The sequence below is a fragment of the Canis aureus genome, chromosome X, assembly GCF_053574225.1.
Source record: "Canis aureus isolate CA01 chromosome X, VMU_Caureus_v.1.0, whole genome shotgun sequence".
In the NCBI taxonomy this organism is placed as follows: domain Eukaryota; kingdom Metazoa; phylum Chordata; class Mammalia; order Carnivora; family Canidae; genus Canis; species Canis aureus.
In genome coordinates this window covers 88,927,093-88,945,225 of record NC_135649.1, presented here as the reverse complement: position 1 = coordinate 88,945,225, position 18,133 = coordinate 88,927,093, and the positions used below count along the sequence as shown (strand labels likewise).

At 44.0% G+C, this 18,133-nt stretch overlaps 1 protein-coding gene across 1 annotated transcript in view; it reads left to right on the top strand.

Annotated features, from left to right (window-relative positions):
• Positions 1–541: 541 nt before the first annotated feature.
• Positions 542–18,133, top strand: part of USP9X (ubiquitin specific peptidase 9 X-linked) — a 178,047-nt gene continuing 160,455 nt past the window's right edge. The window contains exon 1 of the mRNA XM_077888368.1: positions 542–690. The gene's annotated coding sequence lies outside the window, so the exon portion shown is untranslated. The remainder of the gene's footprint in view (positions 691–18,133) is intronic.

Here is an 18,133-nt window from a genome sequence, read left to right as displayed (position 1 = left end):
ACCTGGACATTGTTTGGGTCTTGATTCAAACAAACCAACTGTAAAAAGCCATTTTTGAGACAACTGGGAAAATTTGAACACAGACTGAGTATTCGATTATATTAAGGAATTAGTGTTAATTATATTATGTATGATAATGGAATTATGTTCCTAAAGTCTGTATCCTATTAGACACTTAAGTATTTATGGGTGAAATTATGTCATTTGCTTTAAAACACTCCAGGGGAAAAGTATGGAGGGAAATAAATGAAGCAAGAAAGCCAAAATAGTAATAACTCTTGAAGCTGAGTGACAGATAAACTGGAACTCACTAAACTATTCTCTATTTTTCCGCATGGTATTAAGTTATTAAGCCTCACACTCACCCTTCCATATTCAACCCTTTGATTCGGGAGATGGGAAGCTACCACCTACATTTCTGTTTGGCCGGCTGCTTCCTGCGAGACTCTGCCTATAGGGGGCGATAGAGGGAGACTGCAAGGCGGGAGGAGGACGTAGCAACTTAAACTCCTTTCTGTTCTTCCTTGTTCCCTCCTGTCAGCTTCCTGCTGCTGTCAGCATTCCCCCAGAACATTTCTTCACCGCCGCCCCAGCAGCGCCTTTCCTTGTCTCCAGCGGAATCCGGCTTGCAGTTTTCCAGGATTCACAGAACGAGCTTCATCCCACCCCCATCAGCAGCACCAGCATGAGGTGAGCAGCACCCCCTCCTCAGAGGTCTGGGTCCCAGTTTCCACGGAGCCCTTCCTCCAGTCTTCTAAGTTTAACAATTCCATTTTCTCCTTTGTACCCCAGCGCTGGGGCTGGTAGCAGCTTCCTTCTATTACTTTCTTTACGATACCGTAAGAGTTCTCTTTTCACCGCTTGAGTTAGCTCCTTAACTTTATGCCTAGTTAACGTTTTTGTTGTTTTTGTTTTGTTTGTTTTTTAAATAGTAAATCCTGTCTTTTCGAATAACTAATGTGCTTTCTACGTTCCAATTGGTCCCTGATGAAAGGTACACGGACTCCCATTAGTCATTGGTTGAGGGCTGCGTTCAGGGGGCTCATTCCCCAGCATTTCTGGTCTGCCACATGGGTAGCAGAGCCAACTCCAGCAGCTAAGCAGGTTCCAGTGGCAAGAGAAAGCCCTTAGGCAAAGTAATTCAGGCGCTACCAATTGGAAGTTGCGCCAGTGTGCATTAAAGTGATAAGGTGGGGGCGGCTGGACAATTTTGCTACGCAGCCAGATGCCCTTTATAAAACATTAATTTCTAATTACAGAAGCGTTAATTGTCCTTGAAGGACAGTTATTAAGAAAAGGCTGAAATCCTCTCAGTCACCAGCCCCAGTTCTGATTCCTTTCTCTTCTCTCCAGCTGCCCAGAGGCAGCCAGTATTACCGGTTATCATTTACATGTGCTTTTCTACATGTATTATTAAAACACACGTGGCATTATGTGTGGGTTCAAAAATTTTTTTTGCATAGTATATATATCTTTTTTGCATATGATGATATCATCGAGCCACCTTTCTTTTCTTTCTTTTAAAATGTTTATTTATTTACTTGGGGGGAGGGGCAGAGGAAGAAGCTGACTAGCGGCTGGATCCCAGGACTCTTGAGATCATGACTTGAGGTGAAGGCAGATGCTTAATGGTTTCAGGCACCCAGCGTCCTCATCCTCATCTCATGCTTTTCACCTGCTGCCTAATATTCCTTATTAGGAGAGCATATGCCATTGTTTATTGCACTCTTGCCATATGTTCACTCTTACCCACATTCCATGATTAATGTTCATGTCCCTGCATCTTTCTACCTGTTTAGGAATGTTTCTCTAGAGTTTTTTTTTTTTTTTTGATTATTTATTTATGAGAGATAGAGAGAGAGGCAGAGACACAGGCAAAGGGAGAAGCAGGCTCCATGCAGGGAGCCCGACTCGATCCCAGGTCTCCAGGATCACACCCCAGGCTGCAGGCAGCACTAAACCGCTGCGCCACCAGGGCTGCCCTGTTTCTCTAGAGTTAATACAGAGTACAAGAAATGCTGGGTCTGAGAGAATACATATTTACAACTTGAATTAGATGTTAAAAATATGTCCTTCAAAAGGAAGTTGCAACTTACAAGCTGTAATACTGTGATTGGTAATAAGAAATATATATTTGGCTTCCCTTTCATTTCTGGCATAGAGCTCCTAAAACCCTTGGAATTTCCTAAGTGATGAGAGCAACAAAGGTGTCTTTTGTTATGTTAATGGTGACATTTGGGCTGTACCTAAGGCTGGGGGCTGGTTGCCAGGGGAACCAAGTAGGAATCAAGGGTTAGAACTTTGAGTCCCACCCCCTGACCTCCCGGGAGGAGAGGGGCTGGAGATTGAATCAATTACCAATGGCCAATGATTAAATCAATCATGACTATGTAATGAAGCCTCCATAAAAACCCCAAAGGACAGCGCTTGCAGGTTGTCAAACACCTGGTTTCAGGAAGAGTGACGGGCTTGGAGAAGGCATGGAAGCTCCTCGTCCTTACACCATACCTTGCCCTGTGCATCTCTTCCATCTAGCTGTTTCTGGGTTATATCCTTTTCTAATACACCGGTGATCTAGTAAGTAAGATGTTTCTCCGAGTTCTGTGAGCCACAATAGCAAATTAATGGAACCCAAGGAGATGGTTGTTGGAACCTCCAATCTGTTGCTGGTTGGTCAGAAGCACAGGTAACAGCCTGGGCTTGTGATTGGCTTCTGAAGTTAGGGTGGCTGGGGTTGGAGAAACCGTCTTCTAGGACTGAACTCCTAACGTGGCTAATCTGATACTGACTCCAGGTAGGTGGTATTGGAATTGAGTTGAATTCTTGGACTCTGCTGGTCCCAAAATTGCCTGGTATTGTGTGGAAAGCCCTTCCCCCAACTTGGGATTTGGGTCCAGGAACTCCAAAAAGTTGGTGGTCAGTGAATTGGGACTTGCTAGATGCGTCCTTGGCTCACGGAAGTATGTGGTTTGGGAAGAGAAAGGATGAAGGGGAGGTAGGGGGGGATGAGGAACCTCTTGATTCCTGGGTGATCATGTGGTTACTCCAGGAATGGAGCAGCAACTGTGTTGCGTTCAGTTACTAAAGATGGACCCAACTCCCAGGTATTTCGAATAAGGAAGTGCATACTAATGAGAAAAAGGCAAAATATTCAATCCTTTGGTCATTGTTGTTATCTGTAATGGCTAAACTAAAAGGGACCGCTCGGTCGGACTTTGGTGCCAGTCCAAACTCCGATTTCAGTGAGTCTGAGCTTTGGCCGTTAGCCTCAAAGCTGCCCCCCTAAGGTAAAAGTCACTGTGGGGGAAGGGCAAAACCAAGGAACTTTTGAAACTAGGGGGATAGAGTGTGAAAGCGTTTTCATTTTGTCTAATCAGTATCCTCAGCTTCCTGAGGAAGCCTTCCTGAGCCGGATTGGGGGAGTAACTGATTGGGGGCGGTGTGTTTGGTCTGAATGCCGCCGGTGGAACAGCAGGTTCGGGTTGAGGCGGGACCCACAGATCGCTCTGGAACACTCGCAGGTGGCTGTATGTGATCCAGACATTCCCCAGGGAACAGCCAGCCCGGTGGACTGGATAAAAGCCACCCTAAGCCTTGTTAATCCTTGGAAAGGGGACTGTACTTAACCCCCACATGAATGCCAAGTGCAACACCCCGATGGAGCAGCTGATAAGCTTCCTATGCAAGGCGTGGGGACTGGCTTTATGACAAGCGAGATATTAACCCGCCCAAAAGGCCCATTACCCGAGTCATGGTAAATGCCATGGTTGAGGGGGCCCCTTTCACAGGAGCGCCCCACCGAACCTCATTGCTGCAGAACCAAACAACAGCTCGGGAAGCCTCATCGAATTTGCTGCCTCAGCTTCCCCTCAGGGGTCTTACAGATGCTAATAGAAACCTTAGGTTAATTAACAAGCAAATGGAGAAAGTCTAGGGACGTTTCCGAACCAGGTGGAAATTTTTGAAGTTATTAAGAAATATGGTGACTAAAGTGAGTATCGATAGGAGTGAAACAAAGAGGAAAAGAGAAAGGGGACTCGTCCCAGCCGGGTGGAAATTTTTAGGTGATTATTAAGACATGGGTGAACCGTTTTTTTTGTTGTTGTTGTTCTGTATATATAAATTGCATAAGGATTTTTTCTTAAAAGAAATAGGATGAATAAAACAGACATTGATGGGATTAAGACAAAGGTTTTATTTTTTTTTAAGATTTTTATTTTATTTATTCATGAGAGAGAGAGAGGGGCAGAGACACAGGCAGAGGGAGAAGCAGGCTTCACGCAGGGAGCCCGACTCGACTCGATCTGATCCCGGGACCCCAGGATCACGCCTGGGCCAAAGGCAGGTGCCAATCCGCTGAGCCACTCAGGGATCCCTAAGACAAAGGTTTTAATAACAGCACTACCTAAGGTTGATCGGGCCAAATGGACCCGTTACTACCCCAGCATTAAAGGGCCCCAAACAATTTTGCTTTATGTTACCCTGTTTGGGAGAAATTTCACAAGGCGGAAGGCAAAAAGTACAATGAAGTCCCTGACCAGCAACTGCTTGGGCAAGCAGTTAGGCAGATTAATCAAGATAAAGATGGACAAAAGGGCCAGCGTCCCTTGGCTTAAACACCTCACTGGAGATTCAAAGCCTGTATAGCACAAGAGTAGGTAAAATGGTCAGAGAAGTTTCCCTGGACTTCTTGATACGGGAGTCCCATGAACTAGGGTACCAAAACCCATCGGTAAAGCCCTGACTCCTGCTACAATTAGACTGACAGAATGTAAAAATATAGGGTTTGATAGGATTATGAAAGTTGATATACTAAAGCTGGTGTTCTCTGAAGAAATCATGTTAACTTTACCTGAATGTTTTATGGGAATGGATATTAAATGTGGCTGAGGAGCACTTCCTTTGCCTGGTTGTAAAACCATAACCTGTTGATGAAGTCCTGACAGGCTGCAGCTAGGAACGCGAGTCCATGGAATCATGGTAAAAGTTTGTAGGAGAATTTGTACATTTGAATAGACTTTCTGGGAAGGGCTTGCGTTTCTTTTACCTGATGGTTAAAAGGCAAAATATTAGGGAATGACAAGGGATGGACATTGTATCTGACAGGGGAATGCTTCCCCTACCTAGTATTGTAACAGAAGGCATGTATGTCTGCCCTTCAAGCAGCATTAACTGGATGTGCTAAATGGGAACCAGTAAGATGCCTGAGCCCACAGCGGAGGGTAGAAGCTGGAATGTTGGTGAAGACCAATTCTGGCAATAGTGCTTTGTAAGAGTGTACACTGGGGTTTATGGCAAGAGCCTGTGAGCGCCTCCCAGTGACCACTACTGGGACTTTGGAGAGGAGAATTTTGAAGGTCATTTACAACCTTGCTATGGGATATTATTAATTGAAGCTGAAGGGCATACACGATCTTGAAACCTGAAATACCCATAATGTCTAGAATGATGTTCGAGAAACACCTTAACGGGAATAGCAGTGCCTGGGAATGCGAGGAGGAGCTTCCTCACAAGCAGGGAGCCCTTTTCCCCTAGGATAGACTCTGGAACTGTGTGAGGAGCTTGTTGGATTCTCTTGTCACTTGGTCAGTGCCCTGTAAATAGCTCTCAACTGATGGACAAAAAGCTGCTTGATCTTTGGATGCAAGTTCCATGGGGAATGGACAACATCTTACTTGGAAGGCTTCCATTCTGAGCAAAAAAGGTGAAAGCCAGTCAGCTCAGTGGTCTGAATTGCATGCTGTTTTGCTCTCAGCGATGGAAGAATTGAACCGTGATAAAAAGCCTGTATGTTTGACTCTTTACTGACTCACGGGCAGTGGCCAGTGGCCTGGGCTTATGGTCAGCAGGAGGGCGGCAGAAACATGGTCTATTAAAGGGATGCCCAAGTAGGGCATAGCCCTCTGGAAATTTGAGGGGTGCATTAAAGTAGAACATGCCAATGCCCATCAGAAGAACTCCCTTCCAGGTTTGGAAGGTGGTTGGAAGAAGCTAGCAGATCTCCCCATGTACTCCCTTGAGGTAACCACCTGGCTGGGGATGAGTGGACATTGGGGGTCTGTAGCAAAGCAGAGATGGGCTGGTTCCAGACCTGTTCCTCTGGCACCTTCTGAGGTACAAAATGTCAGTAAGAATTGTTCTGTTAGCAAGGGAGACAGAGACTGCAGATGGCCTTGTGGCAGATTCCCTGGTGGGAAGGGCCTTAACATAGTGGGCAAGTGAGACTTGATACTGGAAGTACTGGGGTCTTCCAGTGGGTCCTGACAGCAGGAGTCACTGACTCTAGATTGAGACCCAGAACTGAGGATACTGCACCACTTTGGACAGTCCATCGGCATTTCTTCAGAGGGAGGAATATACTTTATAGCTGATAATGTCCAACATGGGACAGGGATATCCTCCTGAGTACTAGTTTGACAGAGAATGGATGGGGCAGTTAAATAGTGGTTGTCTAAAAGGGGCTGAGGGTCAGGGTGGGCAAGGGGAGAGAAGCACACAAAGGGGGCTAGCTTCCAGGCCTTCATGAGTGTGTTCTCACACTCAGCATGAACATGATGGGGACTACAGGAATGTCCCCCCTGCATAGATTCCTCTGTTTTCCCAGTGGATCCGGGGAAGAGGGTGTGTGGGAAGGTGCTCATTCTTTTCCACATTGCCTCAACTTCTTTTTTTTTTTCCTTCTCTACTTGATGCAGTGGTCAAAGGACCCAGGACTACCAGGGCTGGATTCTCAAGCAAGAAACTTGCAACTGTGTATTTTTAACCCTTGTGTCAGAATTCCTAAGGTCCCAATGAGGCAGGATGGGCCTTTGCCCCTTCTGGCGAAATTGGGGCTAACAGCGAATTCAGCTCTATTGCCTGGTGGTGCAGATAGCCCACTAGTAACCTTAGCTTATCTGACTAGAACTGAACTGAGCGGGAGGGACTTGCTAGACTAGTTTTGCTGCTTGCAATCTACACCAGCACAGTGGCCAAACCCAATGTTCCTTCAGAGGTGGAAAGGTTTGGATATAAATGGAGGGAAGGAAAATAGTAGCTGAAGGGTAAGGGAATGAATATGTGGGTTATAGAATGAGGGAAATCCATGCATGGGATGTTACATTGACATGTCCAAAGAGGCTCAGAGCAGGAGATGCTATTATTTCTTAGCTTGAGTATACCAGATGCTTGAGAAGGTGAAGCCATATGTTGCTGAGCCCACTCTTGGTTTTGGAACCTGATGGGATCTACTGGAAGCCTGCAAACCTGAGTGGCCAACCCCCTGGGAGGGGGACTGCTTTTCCTCCATATGATGCTGGACTGGATAGTTATTAATCACTGAATGAGATTCTAGTAACGTGCCATATCTTTTGACTTTTATGATTGTTTTGCTATTAGGGATCCGTGTTCGAAGACCAGGGTGGGCTGTGATACTGTGGTTTATAATAAGAAATATGTGGGCAGCCCAGGTGGCTCAGTGGTTTAGCGCCTCCTTCAGCCCAGGGCCTGATCCTGGAGACCCAGAATCGAGTCCCACGTCAGGCTCCCTGCATGGAGCCTGCTTCTCCCTCTGCCTGTGTCTCTGCCTCTCTCTCTCTCTCTCTCTCTGTGTGTGTCTCTCTCATGAATAAATAAATAAAATCTTTAAAAAAAAAAAAGGAATATGTTTGGTCTTGTCCCATTTCTGGCACCAAACTCCTAAAACCTTTGGAATTTCCTCAGCATTGAGAGCCTTAAAGGTGTCTTTTGTTATGTTAATGAGTGACCTGGCCAGCACCTAAGGAAGGGGGCTGGTTGCCTTGGGAACCAACCTTGTGATTAGAAGGTTGGAAATTTCAGTCCCACTCCTCTAATGGGTGGGAGGGGGATTGAATCAATCACTATTGGCCATAGATTTAAACTAAAAGGATTGGGTTCAGAGAACTTCCGGGTTGGTGAGCCTGTGGAGTTGTGGAGAGACTGGTGCTCCTGAAGAGAGAATGGAAGCACCTCATCCTTTCCCCAGACCTGACCCTATGCATCTCTTCCATCTGGCTGTTCCTGATTTATCTTTTTATAATAAATCAATAATCTAGTAAGTAAAATGTTTCTCTGAGTTCTGTGAGCCACTCTAGCAAATGAACTGAACCCAAGGAGTAGGTCATTGGAACCTAGCCAGTCAGAAGTACAGGTCAACATAGACTTGCAGCTGGTGTTTGAATTGAGTTACCAAGGGGGTGGTCATTGGAACCTCCTATCTACAGCCAGTTGGTCAGAAGCACAAGCAACAACTTACGTTTGGTGTCTAAAGAGAGGTGTATGTGTATGGGGTGTGGGACAGTAGCAGCCTTGTAGGACTGAGTCCTTAACCTGTAGAATCTGATGCTCTTTCCAGGTAGATAGTGTCAGAATTGTTTGGTGTGGGGGAACATGGCCCCCCACACATTGGAAATTGTGTTTCAGAACACTTTGAAGACAAGCATACTAGGAAGGTGCCAGTGCTCTTACTACAGGACGCAGTAGAGTTGCCTTATCCTGCATTTCCCATCTGGCACTGCTCCGGGCTCCCTCAGCAGAAGATAACCTGGGTGAGAGCGCCGTTCACCCTACCACACCACAGAGAGGAAGGCATTTTCTGCACCCTACTCCCTAAGGGGCCACCAAGGTGGAACTACTGTAATCAAGCTGGAGGTACCAATACCCTCAGGGAGTCCTCAGGGTGGCTGCAGTGTCTGATATCCAGCCAAGAGTAGAGTCTCATGGAGACTGTCGGATGGGACTTGTTCCTGGGCACACGTGACAGCCCTTAGCAACTCCTGGAAATCATTTGGTGCACTTCGTGGAGGCCCTGAGGTCCTTGCATGAGTAGGTGGCAGGGCAGTTAGGTTCTGCCTGGCTTCTGGTGAACCTGGTGCCTGTCGGAGTAGGAGCTTTAGGGAGAAACCTACAGTCTCTCAGCTACCTTCTGTGTGCTTAGGACTCCCATCCCTGATGTCCTTATAAATATGTGAAATCTATAAATGTGAAATACTTCATAAATATCTGAAAAGAAATTTGTTTCAGGGACAAGAAGGAACCAGCAGAGGCCAAGGATCTGAGATGGGAATGTGCTTTATCATGTTCAAGGAATGATAAGGAGCCTGGTTGGCACGGAGAGCGTGAGGGCGGCAAGAAGGAAATGATAGAAGTGAGTTAATGATGGGGACTGGAGACTCAGCTTTCCCAGATCGCTTCTTGCCCAAGGGTTGTTTTACCTAATTTTTTTAAAAAAAGATTTTATTTATTTGAGAGAGAGAGAGAGAGAGAGCATGAGCAGGGGAGGGGTAGAGGGAGAGGGTTAGAAGCCGACCTCCATCTGAGAGAGCTTAATGTGGAGCTCAGTCCCAAGACCCTGGGATCATGACCTGAGCTGAAGGCAGACACCCAATAGATTTGAGCCACCCAGGTGCCCCCAAGGGTTGTTTTAAACCTTGCAGCTTTTCCAGGCCAGATCTTGACTTCCTTGGTGATCAGTTCCATCCAAACCTTAGCAGGCCTCTGATCTCTCTGAGACCTTGCCCACATTCTCTTCCTAGATGTGGTTGTGATGGCTACCTTACTTATTTGCTTCCTTGTTCCTGTACTGCTCCGTTTTGAAACTAGTGGTGGGATCCCTGGGTGGTGCAGTGGTTTGGTGCCTGCCTTTGGCCCAGGGCGCGATCCTGGAGACCCGGGATCGAATCCCACGTCGGGCTCCCGGTGCATGGAGCCTGCTTCTCCCTCTGCCTGTGTCTCTGCCTCTCTCTCTCTCTCTCTCTGTGTGACTATCATAAATAAATAAAAATTAAAAAAAAAAAAAAAGAAACTAGTAGTGTCTCCCTTGATGCTATCTCAAACAGCAGGCTTAGATGAGAAGGATACCACCTCTTCAATTTGATTTGATTTCACTTCAATTTGATTTTCACTTTAGAGCAGAGTCCCGTTTACGGAGTTTTACACAGGGTAGCACTGAACATGCGAAATGACAGACCACCAGAGTGCTGTGGAGAAGCCAACTCTAAACTACTGCCGAGCAGTTTTATAGAAAGCCATGGAAGCTGGCAGCTGGATCCTAGCGGGGTAGTGGGGAAGCTAGAGAGAGTTGCCCTCCCCCCAAACTAGGGAGATGGATAAGAAACAGTTCTGTGGCAGTCTCCCTTGAGTTAGGGGTGGAGAAGCAACACTGTAGCAGCTCCTTGTCCTTAACCCCTTTCTTCCAGGAGGAATCACAGAAGATTCTGCCATGAGTTGGGTGAGACTGCAGATGCTCTGTTTATGTGTCCTACGTGGAGATAGGCAGGGTCACATCATGATGGAGCTGTTCTCCTACACCTTTGTGACACTAAGCCTTTTTCAGTCTTTTATTATTTGGGATACAGAAGCAGTCAGCTTCAGTTTCTTTCTTTTTTTTAAAGAGCGAGAGAGAGCGCAGAGGGAAAGGCAGAGGAAGAGAGAGAATCTCACGCAGACTCCATGCCCAGTGTGAAGCTGGATGTGGGCCTTGATCTCACCACCCTGAGACCAAGACCCGAGCCAAATTAAGAGTTGGAGGCTTTTAACTGACTGAGCCACCCAGGCGCCCCCGCAGTCAGCTTTTCTAATCTTGTATCCCCAAATTTCTCATTTTGTTTTTACAACTCAACCAACCAGTTCTTGCCTGAACTTTTTTCTTCCTTGTAACACCTTGCTAAATAGAGCAAGGAACCATCAATACACACTACTAACATCGCTTTCCTATATCCTTTGCGAAAGCTGGAGGCTCTGGAGGCACTTGGCCCTACTTCTTTTTTTTATAGGTAGCATCTGCTGTTTAACAAGAAGACTCTTTCCATCTTTCTATCCTCTGATACCGTTTTCCTCATCGTCTACTGGTTCAAACAGCAAACATTTCTTTATTGCTTATCTTCCCATGCTGTGTGGGTAAACAGGTCATGGGGACAGCCCTCCATGCTGTCATTCAGAAACCCAGCCTGACTAAGGCCTTGCTTTCTTTGACATGGGGCTACCAAGGTCATCCTTAGGAGTAGGGTTTGGAGCCACCTCTGTTATAGCAAGCTGCAAGGGGAGAAAAGCATATAAGAGTATGCTTGGGAGGTTTACACAGACAGGCTGGAAATGGTATGTGAAATTTGTGCTCACATTCCATATGGCCACACCTACCTGCAAGAGAGGCTGAGGACTGTGTGCCCAGGAAGAAGAGGAAAGTGTGGAGTCGGTGAGCAGCCAGCAGACCTTGCCACACCATGCTGTGGAATAGTTGTATTGGCAGTGCAGGTGCTGAGAAGAGGCTGAGTTCTGGATTTATATAAAAGGTAGAGACCCGGGGTGCTTGGGCGGCTCAGTGGTTGAGTGTCTGCCTTGGGCTCAGGTCATGATCCCAGGGTCCTGGGATCAAGTCCCAAGTGGGGTTCCTTGCTCAGCTTCTCCCTCTTCCTCTACCCTTCCACCTTGGCTTGTGCTCTCTCTTTCAAATAAATAAATAAAATCTTAAAAAAAAAGAAAAGAATTTGTTGACACCAAGGTTTGGGGCCTGAAAAGTTGGGAGAATAGAGTTGCTGTATGTCAAGATGGGAAAGGCCATTGAGAACTGTGTTTTAGACATATGATTTTTGAGTATCTGTGAGCATCCACGTGGAGACATTAGGTAGGCAGTTGGAGATGCATGTTTATGGTTCATACAGTTTTTTTTTTTTTAAGATTTTACTTATTTATTCATGAAACACACACACACACACACACACACACACATACACACACACAGGAAGAGACATAGGCAGAGGGAAAAGCAGGCTCAATGCGGGGAGCCTGATGCGGGACTTGACCCCAGGACTCCAGGATCATGCCCTGGGCCGAAGGCAGGTGCTAAACCACTGAGCCACCCAGGGATCCCCCAGGTTTATGGTGCAAAGGAGTGGTCAGGATTGAATATATAAATAGGGAGCAGCCCTCGGTACATATATGGTATAAAGCTATTAAACAGCACTAAATACAATACTGAATTTCATTCGTTCTTCAAAGCACAGTTTTTTTTTTTTTTTTTTACATCTTCAGATCTTTGCAATTGGAACAAGTCTTTTTTTTTTTTTTTTTTTTTTAAGATTTATTTATTCATGAGAGAGAGAGAGAGGCAGAGAGGCAGAGATACAGGCAGAGGGAGAAGCAGGCTCCCCACAGGAGCCCAATGCAGGACTTGGTCCCAGTACTCCAGGATCATGTCCTAAGCAAATACTCAACCGCTGAGCCACCCAGGTGTCCTGAAATTGGAATGAGTCTTCAACACTAAATATAGTCTTCAATTATTATGATTGACTGTTTTCTTTCTTAGTATCATTTAAAATAATGATGTGTCTTACAACTGATGGCACCCCAGATTCAGTGAAACCGTGATGATAATAGTAAAAATGATGATGCTATTGAGCACGTACTAGTGTGCGTCAGACACTGTGCTAAACCACTTCCATGATTATCTTTACATGTAGTTACAAGAATGTTAAGTGCTCAGATGCTGGGACATGACTGCATGGATCTTGAATTCTGGCTCTGAGTTTACAAACCATATGACCTTGGCCAAATGCTTACTCTGTTTGTGCCCGAGTTACCTCATCTCTAAAATGGGATGATAATAGTGCCTAACTTACAGGTTTATTATGAGGATTAAAGGAATTAATACCCGTGTAGTTCTTATAACAGTGCTTAACAGGATAACTGCTAAATTGTTAAACATGATTAACAAATTAATATTGTTAAAACTGGCAAATATATGTATGTAAAAATTTATCAAGCATGAAATCTTGCCATTTACAATGACATGGATGGAGCTAGAGAGTATTATGCTAAGCAGAATAAATGTCAGAAAAAGATAAATACCATGATTTCACTCATAGGTGGAATTTAAGAAACAAACGAGTTTGGGACGCCTGAGTGGCTCAGCGGTTGAGCATCTGCCTTTGGCTCAGGGCGTGATCCTGGAGTTCCAGGATCGAGTCCTGCATCAGGCTCCCTGCGTGGAGCCTGCTTCTCCCTCTGCCTGTGTCTCTGCCTCTCTCTGTGTGTTTCTCATAAATAAATAAATGAAATCTTAAAAAGAAAAAAAGAAGCAAGTAATCAATAGTTGCCAGATTAAAAAAAAAAAACAGACGAGCAAAGAGAAAAAGGCAAACTAAGAAACAGATTCGATGGTTACCAGAGGAGAAGTCGGTGGGGAGATGGGTGACATAGGTGATGGGGATTAAGGAGGGCACTTGTGATGAGCACTGGGTGTTGTATAGAATTGCTGAATCACTATTTTGTACACCTGAGACTATAACACTCTATGTTAACTAACTGGAATTTAAATAAAAACTTAAAAAGAACAATGTTTCAAGTCAAAAAAATTCATCATCAACTCTTTAATGCAATTTACCCACATTACTGTATTATTATTTTATACCTCAATAAAAGAAGAAAACCCAAACAAAAAAGTTTGTTGCAAAAGATTGTCTTTTTTTATTTATATGTATTTTTATATTTATATGTATTTTTATATTTATATATGTATATATGATATATATATATATATATATATATTTTTTTTTTTTTTGAGTGACTGGGTGGCCTAGTCTGTTAAGTGTCTGCCTTCCGTTCAGGTCATGATCCCAGGGTCCTAGGGTCAAGCCCTGCATGGAGCAGGGAGCCTGCTTCTCCCTTTCCCTCTGCCCCTCTCCCAGCTTGTTCTCTCTCAAATAAATAAAATCTAAAGATAAAAACTTAAAGATTTTATGTATTTGGGAGAGAAAGTGAGCAAGCGGCTGGAGGAGCAGAGGGAGAAGGACAAGCAGACTCAGCACTGAGTGTGGAGCCTAAACCAAGAGTCGGCCACTCAACCACCTGAACTATCCATGTGTCCCCATTTGCAAGATATTTTAAGTGACAAAATGCAAGGTACAGAAAATAAATAGCATGAATGAATGTTTTTTGACGTGAATAAATATATATATTTTTTTAGTCTTTTTTTTTTTAAGATTTATTTATCTATTTATTCAGAGAGAGAGAGAGAGAGAGAGAGAGAGAGAGGCAGAGACACAGGCAGAGGGAGAAGCAGGCTCCATGCAGGCAGCCCAACGTGGGACTCGATCCCGGGTCCCCAGGATCACACCCCGGGCTGCAGGCGGCACTAAACTGCTTCGCCACCGGGGCTGTCCCTGAAGTGAATAAATATTTTAAAAATGGTTATGTATTCATATCAACTATTTTTCAAAATAAGTAAAGGAAATAGAATTTTAAAAGATTGGTGGAAAATATATCAAAATTACATTTTAGCCACAATATAGCACAATCCATTTTAGCCAATATACCACAATCACATTTTAGCATTATAGGGGTTGTTTATGTTTCTTAATTTTCCAAACATTCTTAATTTGGTTACATTATTTCTATAAATTTTTTTAAAAGATTTTATTTGAGAAAGAGGGGCAGAAGCAGGTTCCTTGCTGAGCAGGGAGCCTGACTTGGGGCTCCATCACATTCCCTGGGATCATGACCTGAGCCAAAAGCAGATGCTTAACCAACTGAGCCACCCAGGCGCCCCTATTTCTATCATTTTTTAAAGGAGTATTCATAAGAAAAATCGGGAAGGTAATACACAAAAATGATAGAGATCATTGGTTTTGGTGATAGATGTAAGGAAAATTCCTTCTATTTGCCATTTTGTAATGTTATATTACATATACAATAATGTTTTTTGTGACACATATGCAGGTTTTATTTTGTTTAAGCATCTGGTGTCCATGTTAGGCTTGGAACAGCCTGGTTATACCACCTGTTACACTAGCATTCCTAGTACACATTGAAAAGATACTATAAATCGCTATTTTGGTATACAGTCCTATATTTGTTGAAGGACTTGATAAAGCAGAAAAGACTGGCTGATTTGGAAACAATGTAGTTTTTCTCCAGTCCTCTAGCCAACCAAGTGAACAATGCAGCCACAAACAACACATTTCTGCAAACCGCTACTTGAATCTGAAAACCAAAGAACAGAGCGGGAGCAGGGATGTCCTCTGCATTACCTAGACCAACCCAAGAAGAAGCAAGAGGTCCTGAAAAGAATCCAAAAATAAAAAGAAGGGAGAGGGATCCCTGGGTGGTGCAGCGGTTTAGCGCCTGCCTTTGGCCCAGGGCGTGATCCTGGAGACCCGGGATCGAATCCCACGTCGGGCTCCCAGTGCATGGAGCCTGCTTCTCCCTCTGCCTGTGTCTCTGCCTCTCTCTCTCTCTATGTGACTATCATAAATAAATAAAAAAAAATAAAAAAAATAAAAAAAAGAAGGGAGAAACTGATGCTATATAGTTGACAAATCATTTGTATTTTTTCTAAAAAAAACATAAATTTTGCCTAAAAGAGGCAAAACACAAGAGCTGAGAAAGAATAGCTGTTTCCAGCAGTCAAAAATGAAATGCTTAGAAGACAAATATAAATGAAAACAAAAAATAGAAACCTCACTAAATGTGATTGAAAGAAAGCCTTTTTGTATTTGTGAAAAGTTTGAATTGCAGAGTATATTTAGAGAAATAGCAATTAATTACATCTTATATGTATAAAGTAATTATATGTATTGTAATATATGTAGGAGTGCCTGGGTGGCCCAGTCTGTTACTTGTCTGACTTATGATTTCTGCTCAGGGCATGATCTCATGGGTGGTGGGTTGGAGCCCTGGGTTGGGCTCTTCACTCAGTGAGGGGTCTGCTTGAGATTCTCCCTCTCCCACTGCTCCTGCCCCTACTTGTGCAGGCACACACACTCTCTCTCTCAAATAAATAAATGTTTAAAAACTGCACTGGTCCCTTTTTACATAGATCACTTTTGATAAATACGGTACTATAAATGTATTTTCTCTTTTCTCTCTCTCTTTTTTTTAAAGGTTTTATTTATTTATTCATGAGAGACAGAGAGAGGCAGAGACACAGTCAGAGGGAGAAGCAGGCTCCCCGCAGGGAGCCTGATGTGGGACTCTATCCCGGGACCCTGGGACCAGGCCCTGGACCGAAGGCAGGCAGTAAACCACCGAGCCACCCGGGCTGCCCTCTTTTCTCTCTCTCTTTTTTTTTTATTTTTTTAATTTATGATAGTCACACAGAGAGAGAGAGAGAGAGAGGCAGAGACACAGGCAGAGGGAGAAGCAGGCTCCATGCACCGGGAGCCCGACGTGGGATTCGATCCCGGGTCTCCAGGATTGCACCCTGGGCCAAAGGCAGGCGCCAAACCGCTGCGCCACCCAGGGATCCCTCTCTTTTCTCTTTTTAATGATTAGTTTAAAATAACATTTTCTCTAGCTTTCTTGATTGTAAGAATACAGTATATAGTACATTAACAAATTACATGTTACTGACAGACTATGTTATCAGTAAGGCTTCTGGTCACCAGTAGGCTATCATTAGTTAAGTCTTTGGGGAGTCCAGTTTTAAAACTTACATCGATTTTTTTTTTAAAGATTTTATTTATTTATATATTCATGAAAGACACAGAGGGAGAAGCGGGCACCCTGCATGGAGCCCGATGTGGGACTTGATCCCGGGACCCCAGGATCACGCCCTGGGCCAAAGGCAGGCACTAAACTGCTGAGCCACCCAGGGATCCCCTTACATTAATTTTTGACTGTGTTGGGGGTTGATGTTGCCAAACTCTGTTGTTCCAAGGCCAACTGTATATTATATATTAGCATATGAATTCTTTGTTAGAAGTCCTGAAGGAAGTGACTCTCAAACTTCAGTAGCCTGTAGTAGTGTCACCCTGGGTTGCCTCTTTAATTTGAACCATTAGCCCTTCTTCCATTGATTCTAGAAAGCTCTGTGTGAAACAGAGCCCTCAAGTCATTCTGTGCTTTCTTCAAATGCTTAGAGACGCTACTTTAATAGTTAAGAATGATGTAGGAGTTTAGTATTTTAACAAATCTTACTAAAATTTCAGAAGAACTGTATTGAGAGACAAGACTAAATAATTATGATTTTGTTTATACTGTTGATTTGACTGATGCCTTTTTAAAAATCCAATGATAGGGCAAGCATAAAACTCAAGATGTGTTCTGTCTGAATACCATTTTCTAATTTAGTAAAATCTTTTTTTTTTTTTTTTAAGATTTTATTTATTTATTCATGAGAGACAGAGAGAGGCAGAGTCACAGGCAGAGGGAGAAGCAGGCTTCCTGCAAGAAGCCTGAAGCAGGACTCCATTCCGGCATCATGCCCTGAGCCGAAGGCAGATGCCCAACCGCTGAGCCCCCCTGGCATCCCTAATTTAATAAATTCTAAATTATGTTGTAGTACATGAAGTAGTAGCAAATGAGCATATTTATGAGCTTGCAGTATTGTGATTTATAAGAAATATATGTTTGGTCATTCAGATGACCAAAATATACTTCTATCGTTAATCTTCATCCAAGTTTCCTGGCTCATAGCTAGCTAGCTCCCAAAATCCTTGGAATTTCCTGAGCAGTAAGAGCAGTGGGAGCATCTTTTTTCATATTTGGCTTTTTGTCCATATTTCCTAAAACTTTATTGCTTCAGAGCCATAAAGGTGAAATTGGTGTCTTCTTATTTATAACAAGCCCTCTTTCCACCACAACTGGGTATATGTTAATGACTTCTGTCATTAACAAGTCTCCAGGTGACTTCTGGAAAGCACCTAGGAATAGGGGCTGGTTGCCAGGAGAACCAACCATATGATTGGAGGGTTAGAACTTTCAGTTACTCCCACACCCTTAATCTCTGGGGAGCAAAGAGGGACCAGAGATTCAATAGATCACCAGTGGTCATTGATTAAGTTAATCCCATCTGTATCATAAAGCCTCCTTGAAAACCCAAAAGGGAGAAGCTTCAGAGAGCTTCCAGGTTGGTGAACAAATGGAGATATGAGAGGATGGCACATTTGGATAGAGGCACAAAAATTCCGTGCCTCTTACCCATACCCATCCCTATGCATCTCTTCATCTGGCTGTTCTTGAGTTTTGTCCTTTAAAAAAAATTTTTTTTAAAAGATTTTATTTATTTATTTATGAAAGACACACAGAGAGAGGCAGAGACACAAGCAGAGGGAGAAACAGGCTCCACGCAGGGAGCCTGATGTGGGACTCTACTCAATCCCGGGATTCAGAGATCAGGCCTTGAGCTAAAGGCATACAG